General features: G+C 37.1%; 1 protein-coding gene across 7 annotated transcripts in view; it reads left to right on the top strand.

The window, feature by feature from the left end:
- The window catches only part of Pak5 (p21 (RAC1) activated kinase 5), a 302,472-nt gene that overhangs the window by 26,681 nt on the left and 265,070 nt on the right, over positions 1 to 10,721 (top strand). For 2 of the 7 annotated variants that reach the window (XM_031372037.1, XM_031372036.1), the window contains exon 2: positions 1,816 to 1,979. The exons of the other annotated variants lie outside the window; for them this stretch is intronic. The gene's annotated coding sequence lies outside the window, so the exon portion shown is untranslated. The remainder of the gene's footprint in view (positions 1 to 1,815; positions 1,980 to 10,721) is intronic. 7 annotated transcript variants of the gene reach the window in all.

Genomic DNA, 10,721 nt, shown 5'->3' with positions numbered 1-10,721 from the left:
AATTGCCCTTAGGAAGGATCTATAACCTTACTTTCGATTCCCTGAAAGTATCCAGCCATTCTTTCCTTCTAGAAAAAAGTCTCATGAAAACTTTCTTTTGGGCCAGTCCCAGAGTGAACAGGAAACACAGGGGTATAGGAGAGGGCTACTTATTTTAAATTTATATATTTTTTCCTTTCTTTGCTTCCTTCCTTCCTTTCTTTTCTTGTTTTGTTTTTCAAGACAGTTTCTCTGTATAGCCCTGGCTATCCTGGAACTCACTCTGTAGACCGGGCTGGCCTCGAACTCAGAAATCTGCCTGCCTCTGCCTCCCAAGTGCTGGGATTAAAGGCATGCACCACCACTGCCCGGCTCTTTGCTTTCTATCTATGGATGCTAATAGCTCACAGCAGAGGCAATTTGATAAGGCAGCTGAATTTTTTCACTGAGGTAGATGACAGCATTCTGTGACCCTTTGTGGAAGGTTCTGCTGCAGGACAGCAGTCACATTCAGCCTTCACCTGCTGTGATATCCTTAATCTGGGACTGTCTGGTTTGGAATCTGATATAAATTATGGACACTAACCTTGAGTTCTCCCTGTGTGCAAGAGCAGTTTTTATAATGTTTGGGACACTGGATTCTCCTCTCTATATGGACCCTTCCTAGTCATGCAAGTTGACAAGATGTCTTACTTCCTTTGACAATTAGCAACCCCAGAACTCTGTTGCATTCACTTGCCATCATCCTGACCCAAATGGTGGAGCTAGTGGACATTCTTTAAGAGCTGCCATATGCTAGAAGATCAATAGAGAAGATGGGGAAAAGAGATGAGTAAGTTTTGCTGAACACAATAGTAGATGTCTAGTATACTCTTGGTATCTATCTATGAAGACCTTTGTTGATACCCATTTGGTAGTCTTTCAATTAGATGAGACTTGTTTTATACTGTTTAGAAACTACCTACTAGTTGTGGTGCATGTAAGTAGGATATGCTGAAGAGGTAGAGGTAGGATTCTGAGTTCAAGGCTAGCCCAGTATACTCGTCTAAGAGTCTGGGAAGAAGGCTCAGTGGGTAAAGGCATTTTCTGTGCAAGACTAGTGACCCATGAACCCTCCCCATAAAACCCACATAAAGTTAGAATGAATTAACCAACTCCATAAAATTGTTCTCTTGCCTCAAAAGGCATGTCTTGGCATGTGCACCTGTGTGCACGCACCCACCTCCATTCACACCACAAATAAGTTAAATTTAAAATAAAAAAAAACACCATGACAATTCAAGCTTAATGTTCTATCTAGTAGAGTATTCACTTTAGTTATGAACTATTGTTTTTAGAATATCCTTATTTATACAGCTCTTACATCATAATCTTGCTTCTGTAAAGGAGACATCAGAGCACAGGGGACATTCATTAGGTTATACACAGCAGCAGATACAAGGATTCATCTTTCATCTCCTATGATGTTCTCCACACACTGCACTGTTGCCTATTGTGGCCTCACAGAACAATAGTACAACTGAGAAATCCAAGTGGTAACTACAGCTATACTCACCAATGTTCTCCAGGAAAAAAAATATGTTTTTTTAATAAGATATTCGGCCAAGATTATGGACATAAAATTCTGATGAGCATCCATTTATAAGCTGAAGACTCCAAAAGGCCAGCACTATACCATCGGTACCTGAGACTCAGAGAGCTGAAGGTATGATTCCAGCTTAATCTCAGTCTAAAAAGCTGAGAACCTGAAGCACAGAAGCAGAAGTTACATCTACTAGCTCAATAAATCAGGGAGAAAACAAAACACTTCTCTCCATTGTTTTTGATTCTTTTCAGACCCAGGTGGACTGGATGAAGTAAAAGTATATTATTGAGAGGCATTGGCTATGGGTTCACGTGCTAATCTCATCTGGAAACGATTTCATGAACCCTGAGAAATATGAGTGGGCATTCTATAGTCTAATAAGAGTGGTGAATCAAATTAGCATTTACTAATACAGGTAAGCTTTGCTTCATTCTTCCTATATTGATACTACTTATCATAACTCCATGAGGTTTGTACTTTGGCAGCCCCTATGTTTCTGGTGATGAAACAGGATGTAGAGAAGTTTAAGGAAAAAATCACCCTTTTCTGACTGTAGCCATTTATGTCTCTCTCCAGAAACTGCAATCACAATCCCAGGGCACTACTGACCTCAGAGTTCTAGTCTTGTATTATTCAGCATTTTTATTTAAGCAGACTTGGTTTTGTACAGCACTTCTTGAGATTTAGGGAGTTTTCTTATGTGACTGAGCTCTCTCAGTGGCATGTATATTTTATGTTTTCTGTTTGAGAAGCCTGTGTGTCTGGCTTCAATGACTGGAGAAGTGGCTGCCTGGTTTAAGTTATTTCAGAGTCAGGTCTGAGTGGTCATTTAGTTTGCTCAGTAGAAAAACACTGGATTTTTATTTTCCTTTTAGTAATTTGGTGTGATTGAGTTTATCATGCTAGTGGGCAGCAAAAGGGAAAATTTCAAACAACAGAAACAAAGTATGCTATACTAAACTTCTCAACATTATTGAGACTAGACAGAGACCATGATGAGAAGGAAAGAAGAGTCAGCAGACACACAACTGCAACATGGGACTCCACATGTGAAAGTGATTACTATTTCACTAAAATCTGGGGAGCATCCAGCTCTGGGACCAGAACAATGAGTTTGGTCTAGACTTCAGTGTACATATTTGAAGAGCCTTGTCAGGGTAGAACCATAGCCCAGTAATATAATTGATAGTCATAGGACCTTTCTTGCCAAGAATTCACAGATTTTTTTTCTTTTACTCCCTGAATTACCTGAGGAATGTTGGGAAGCATCCACAGTCAAATTTTCAGTGCAGATATTAAATCAGATTAATATGTCCAAGAACAGAGACAACAAAATTCTTGTGTGGTTTTCTGGTGGCCATCCTCATGTCCTCGAGTATATCAACAGAGTGGATGGAGTCTGAGGCCCTGAGTTCAAATGAAGAGAACAGTAAGACTGTGAATGAAGAAGCATGTCAGGAAGAACTCTGTGATTTTCCTTCCTTCCTTTCTTCCTTCCTTCCTTCCTTCCTTCCTTCCTTCCTTCCTTCCTCCCTCCCTCCCTTCCTCCCATCCCTCCCCTCCCTCCTTTCTCTCTCTCCCTCCCTTCTCTCTCTCTTTCTTTCTTTCTCTCTTTCTTTCTTTCTTTCCTTCCTTCTTTCTTTGTTTTTTCTTCCTTTCCTTTTTTGCTTATTTATTTGGTTTTGTGCAGCATAAGTTGAAAAGCTATAAATCAATAAATCCCCAAATCAAGGGGAACCAAAGCTTTTAAATCATTAGAGTGATTTTTGTTTCATTAGCATATATTAATTGTATAAAATAATAGATTTCATTATGACATTTTCAGTTATTTGTTTATATAAGACACTTTTATCAAATTCAGCTCCATTATCCTCTCTCATATCGCTCTCCATTATAACTAACAACATTTTAAATTTCCTATTACTCTTTTTTACTAGTTTTTTTAATAGATAAGTCTTTTTGTTTGTTTGTTTGTCTTGTTTTTAGTAGAGTTTAAAATCTTGGCTTTTTCTGTGGTACAAGCCCAAAATAAGAACAATTTTTAGACATTGGAGTTCATTTTAATAAGACTGTACTTCAGTGCCCCTCACATCACCAAAGGATTTTACCTCCCTAGCAGCTAAGCTAAGAGTTGACAGTTCTGCTGTGCCAAGGAGTAAATTGTAGGCATGATTTTTGGATACAGATTTCCTGCTATGGTCAAAACTATTTGACTGGAAGGATTGTCTTCATTCTCAGCCCAGAGATCAGATTACATTCATTTAAGAAATGGTGTGTGTATTAAGATTGTCTATCTGAAATGGTGTGTGTATTGAGATGGTCTATCCTTGAAGTCATTCACCAAGTGTTTCAATGAACAATTGTTCTGCTTGGAGGGGGAGGCAGACATTAGGTGAGGATAAGAATCTGGTTCATTAGCTGTCATGATTTTGAAAAGCATTCATCTCAGAGAAAGAGTAACTTATATAACGTTCTCTTCTTCAAAATTGATACAATAGTTACAAACATCAAGCAAAGCATTCAGTCTCCCTCTTTGCTGTTCTCTTATAAGCCACCTCCCAAGTTAATTGTTTATGTTTCTCTTGGCTGTATAAATACTTTTGAAATATGTAAGGTGTTCTGAAAACCATAGTATAGTTTAAAAACATCAAATAAACAATTCTACTAATAGAGAGTCTGATATAGGGAAGCATGGTTTCAAGACCGTTATGTAGTACCCGGCAAGACACTGTCAGGTACAAACCTATTACTCTTAAAATAATGGTATGCCATCCACTTCTTGGGATTTGAAATCCCATAAAAATGATAATAAAACAATAGACTTTTAAAAAGATTTTTATATTTATTTTATGTGCTTGGATATTTTACATATTCATATGAATTACAACACATTCATATGTGATACCTGCAGAGAGCAAAAGATGACACTAGATCCCTTGGAACTGGAATATAGACAGCCACCATGTGAGCCATATGTGAGCCACTGTGCGAGTGCTGGAACTGAACCCAGGTCATCGATAAGGGCAGCAACTGCTCTTAAAAACTGAGCTTCACTCTAGCCTCACCATAACCATATTTCAAGTTATGCTAGGTGCTGTGCTAAGCCTTTCATATATAATAAATGAATAACTATTGCCATCTCACTAATAAATAAAACTGTGACTGAAATAAGTTTAAAAATATACAAAAATGTACATTATTCAAATATTTTAAAATATTTTCCCCTGGATCAATTCTCATCTCCTAGCCCGTGGTACCTTTTTACGACAAGTGCCAACTTATTTCCTCTCTTCATCCCATGACATTCTCTGTTTGATCTTCCTATGCCCACATGTGTCATTCTTTCTATCTGGGTTGCCTTTGCCCAACAATTTGACTTATGTAGTTCATTCTTGTCATTCTGATCTATTAATACTTCCAAGTTTGAAAAATGAGTATAATGTCCACCCTTAAAGCAACGAACTATCCCAACATGTGGCTTCATTGTTATTTTATTTTAAATATATTTGTTATAGCAAGAGTTTAATTTTAGCCATCTAGTGTCTGTGACGATACTTGATAGCACTTGAATGAACATTTCCTTTATGATTAATGATGCTTAGCATGCTTTTATGTGTTAATTGTTGTTTATATTATCTTCATTAGTAGAGTATTTATTCAAAATTTTTACTCATTTTTAAGATGAGGCTTTAAATACATGTTCTTTGATTACCCAACTTTGTACTGATTTACTTGCTGGAGAACACATGTTATACTTAAAAGTTTGAAACATGCTTAAAGATAATAGTTTGAAATAATTATATATATTCAAATGTACACTTGAACCCATCCTTGTTTTGTCCCATGGGCATGAGTCACACAGAGTCATACAGTCTTTACTACAGTGAAAATATTTTTCCTGTGTTTGTAGCTCCCAACTTAGTGTTGGACTTATTTGTCCACACATAAACGGGACATCTTGCTCACACACATTGATATGCATAATATACATCGATTAAATAAATATATATATACATATATATATGTATATATATACCTGACTGTAAACTTATGTGTGGGATAAATAGCTTCAAGTGTGTGATGAATATTAACTTTGCAATCTTACACTTACACATATGAAGTAGTAAAAGAATTTAGTCATTGATTAGTACATTACAGAAATTGATTATCCTTTGAGATAGTCAAACACAGGGTCCATTTCACAACTAGGACATTTTAACAGGAGCTGGTTAAATTATTTGGAATTTGCCATGTCATGATATAAGAAATATGCATCGGTGCTTCTGGGTTGTCAAAACAATCTGCCTTTTGCATACGCTTACCTAAGTGCAGACTCTCACACATTCTTGGACTGCTTTTCGGCTTCTCTGATTGTATTTTTTTCAGGAAGGGAGAGGGCATCACCGGTGGATGCCTGACTTACTTACTCTAAGGCACAGTCCATGGCAATCTACAGACTCAATGCAATCCCCATCAAAATTCCAACTCAATTCTTCACAGACTTAGAAAGAGCAATTGGCAGATTCATCTGGAACAACAAAAGACCCAGGATAGCCAAAACTATTCTCAACAATAAAGGAACCCATGTAAGCTTTTTAAAACTGTACAGCCCTAGAGGGCAGAGGCTTCTCAGAGTAAAGTCGAACCTTACAGCTTTTTCAAGTGAATTTTCCAATAGGTAGTTCCAGTGCACATTGTGTTAGGTAGACTGCAAACTTATATATAAATCAGCAAAATCTACACATTTAATTATTCATAGTATATAATGAACATAAACATCTTACCAAATCTATGATGTCACAAATCTATATTCAATAGATAAGATTAACTTTTAAATATGAGTTGATTTGAAATTGGCTTAAATAAGATAGTATATTAGTATACAAATATGTGAATGAAATAAGGTATTATGTGAATAATTTATAATAAAAAACTATTTCTTGGAAAGTTGAATGCATGTAGACAGTTAAATATCATCATCTTCACAGTCCCCCATTTGTCCCCGCCAACTGGCTAATACTCTCCCAGTTCCCCTTCCAAAGTTTTTATTTTCTCATAACCCAATATATACAATTTGTGTGGCATATATACACATGGGTGTAGAGATAATCATTAAACCGTGGACAGCAACCTATCAGTGACCACACACCCAAAGAAGAATGATTTTCCTTCCCCTAGTAGCTACCAACTGCTAACGGCTGCTCAGTAAGAAGCAGGGCTCCTGAATGCCTCCCTCAATCCATGGTGACATTTTGACTGGCTTGATCTCATACAGATTTTCTTCAGGTAACCATGGCTGCTATGAATTTATAAGCTTAGTAGTTTATGTTGTTAAGATGTCACCATTTTATGATACCCCTCCCCTTTCAATGGCTCTTAAAAGTTTTTGCTGCATCCTCTTCCTCAGTGGTCCCTAAGTCTTGCTAGGAGGAAGCCTGGGGGTGGGTGGCTGGAGCGGGAAATGAGTCGATCCCCTTCAGTGCTGAGTATTCACAGTCACTTATTCTTTGACTACTTATAGATTTCTGTATTGACTACTTCTCACATAAAAAGAAACCCACAGCCTGAGTCTATAAGTATAAACACAAATAGTTAGACAGCGGCAAAATAACTTATAATTACTGAGAAATGTTGATTTTTTTTTTTTTTTTTTTTTTTTTTTTTTTTTTTTTTTTTTTTTTTTTTTTTTTTTTTTTTTTTTTTTTTTTTTTTTTTTTTTTTTTGGTTTTTGGAGACAGGGTTTCTCTGTGTAGCCCTGGCTGTTCTGGACTCACTCTGTAGACCAGGCTGGCCTCTAACTCAGAAATCCACCTGCCTCTGCCTCCCAAGTGCTGGGATTAAAGGCGTGTGCCACCACTGCCCGGCGAAATGTTGAATTCTTAGAGATAAAGTTTTTTGCTTGTTTGTTTGTGTTTTATTTTTCATCTTTGTTTTGTTTCATGTTTTTTGAGACACAGTATCACTGTGTTCTACCTGGCCTAGAACTTTCTATGTAGACCAGGCTAGACTTGAACTTGCAGAAATCTGCTTGCCTGCTTCCAACTTCTAGAATTAAAGACATACTACCATTCCTGGCAAAGAACAGGTGAGGGTTTTTCATTGTTCTTTGTTTTTAAATCTCATAATTCATTGTTTTCACATTTGGTAGTCTTTTCTTGGTTTCTGACACAGAGATTTCTTAAGGCCCTTCGGGTATTTCAAGTATCAGGAAAACATCTGAAATACTGAGAACCCTGGGTAAAAAGCTCCCAGCTGTCTGTAGGATAAGGACTAGTATCCAGAGAGGCCAAGCCATAGTCAGAAGCCTTGAACTTTAATATCCCATCTCTGTTTCTCAGAAGGATGGAGACAGAAAAGTCAGGCCCCAAGGCTTAATGAAGCCCTCATAAAAACACCATCTAGTGGGGTTTGGGGAGGCTCTGAGTTGTGAACACATTCCAGCGTTTAGAGGGTAGTCCACTTTAGTGCCATGAACACAAACGTGCATGCCATGGAACTTTCCAGATTTCTTCCTATATAGATCTTTATCTGGGTTTTCATTTGTGTACTTTAAAATAAGCTGTAAGAGTTGGGTCTGGATAGAAAGATAAGTAGTTAAGAGCACATACTGCTTTCCCAAAAGACTCAAGTTCAATTCCCCATAGAACTCATGTTGGGTGGCTCACCGATACCTGCGATTTCAGCTCTAGGGGATCAAATCCTGTAGCTTGCATAGGAAACTACACACAGAGACACGCTCATATGCTTATAGTTTAAAGGAAGGAGGCTCACATATATATGAGTTACTGTCTTAGTTAGGGTTTCTTTGCTGTGAAAAGACACCATGACCAAAGCAACTCTTTTAAAGGACAATATTTAACTGAGACAGGCTAACAGGTTCAGAGGTTCAGGCCATTATCATCAGGATGGGAAGCATGATGCTGAAGGAGCCAAGAGTTCTACATCTTATTTCAAAGGCAAACTGGCTTCCAGGAAGCTAGGAGGGAGGTTTCTCAAAGCCCACCCTCATAGTGCCACACTTCCTCCAAAAAGTGGCACACCTACTAATAGTGCCAGTTCATGGGCCAATCATATTAAAACCACTACAGCTACAAAACTGAAAACTATCAAATCGTGCTGGGAGGTACATTTGAGAACTAGAGTAGACAATTTGAAACACACACACACACACACACACACACACACACACAAAATCTTGCAGACTTGTTGTGTTTAGTAAAACAAACAAACAAACAAGCAGAAAATGTTAAGCCTCCTGTGAAGAGTCAATCTGCAAAAAGTACAGCTATTATGGCAAAATAAAAATGATCACATATGATTTGATAGTGTGGACTAGAGCCAAATTTAAACTCAAAGCAGATCAGACAATGGAGGTTTTAACTATGCACCTGATTAAAGTCCAGTGAGAAGAATAATAATTTGCTACTTTGATTTTAGCCCCCTATTATATTCTTATTTTCTCCTTTTTGGTTTCTGGAAGATAGTTATCTCCAAATCTTAGCATCCTAGCCATTGGATTATCCAACAGAAAAGTGGAATCTGTTGCTCTCAAACTGGGCTATTTAACAAAATTACCCAGCTATTTCCATGGTTTGTTGAACTTTCTCAAGGCTCTGAGCCCTGTGTCTTCCCATAACTTCTATAGGCTTATCTAATCTAATCATATATGTATATATACATATATATACATATATGCATGCATATGCATATATATATATATATATATATATATATATATATATATATATAAAATTTAGTTTATGAGGTTGACATGTTACTTACTGCACTAGCAGAGAGCCCTCCTGAAGATTAGTATGTTGGCTGACAACAAGAGGTGATACTGACTTTTTTGACCAAAAATACTGGTCAAGACTCTATTTCCCTTCTGGGAGTATTCTATTCTATTTCATTTATTATAAATAAGCCACATACAAAATAGAAAGAATAAAGTGTGAGCATCAAATACCCAGGATCTGGTGGAAGAAATAGCATGTGACTGATAAGGTGGCTCTTTAGTGAGAGTCTCCCATATGCTATTGCCTTCTCTCCCTGTTGATTGTATATATATTAGTTTTACTTATGTAAAATTCATGTTTCCAATAACTAAGCTGTATAATTCTAACAGAGATGTACAACCTTTATTGCTGCCCATTTTCAGAACATTTTCAACTTTAAAAGGAATCCAGTTAATCTTGACAATCTCTCCTGTTTTCTACCAGCCCTCCAACTCGAGTCCTAGGCCATCAACAATCTATATCCTGTCATGATGTATGTGCATGTTATGAATATTACGTTTTTATGGTGTTGTATAATGTATGATCTTTTGTGACTGTTTTTCTCATTTAGCACATGCATCCAAGATTCATTCACATCATAGTATGTGACCCAATTTCACTCCTATGGATAACTTACTTTCTGTTTCTCTATCATCCCACATTTCTGTCTATTCTTTTATCAGCTCATGGACATTGGGAGAGTTTCCATTGGAGGCTACTCTGAATAGGGCCCTTTGTATGAATATTTAGACTTCTCATTTATAAATGTATATGTGAACATAAGCCTTTAGTTTTCTTGAGTGTATATCCAGAAGTAGAATCTCTGGTTCATATGCTAGCACTTTGTTTAACTTTTTAAAACTTTAATTTCAATGCCTATAGTTTCTGTGCATTTCTTTACACATCCTCCTTTGCTGGTACTTTTGAACATTTGCAGAAATATTATATGCTAGTAAACTTAATGCAGCACTTCCATTTTACACACAGCACAGCCTGCAACACCACTCACCAGCCTATAAATCCAGCCATAAAGGCACATTCAGGGCTAATCACTAATGTTCACTAATTCACTCCTCGCTTCAGCCATTTTCTATCTGTTGTAAACTTGTATAATTGCCAGTGGAAGTAAATAACACACTTGCTCTTAATATAACTGGAAGCTCATAATAAAAATGCTGTTTCTTGGGAGCATAACGTTCCAGCTCAAGGCTTCTGGATTGACAGCCTCCCTAGTGTGTGCTGACTCATGCTCACAGCCTCTTTCTCCTGCATCATTGTCATTTCTTACCTCTTTTTCAGTTTTTCCCTGAGAGATGCAGCTGAATGCTATGCTGCAAAGTATGCTCACAAGCAACTCTTTTTTTTTTTTTTTTTTTTTTTTT

This window comes from Mastomys coucha, unplaced genomic scaffold, assembly GCF_008632895.1.
Source record: "Mastomys coucha isolate ucsf_1 unplaced genomic scaffold, UCSF_Mcou_1 pScaffold15, whole genome shotgun sequence".
NCBI lineage: Eukaryota > Metazoa > Chordata > Mammalia > Rodentia > Muridae > Mastomys > Mastomys coucha.
The sequence above is the reverse complement of the archived record's forward strand: the minus strand, read 5'-3'. Positions and strand labels throughout refer to the sequence as shown.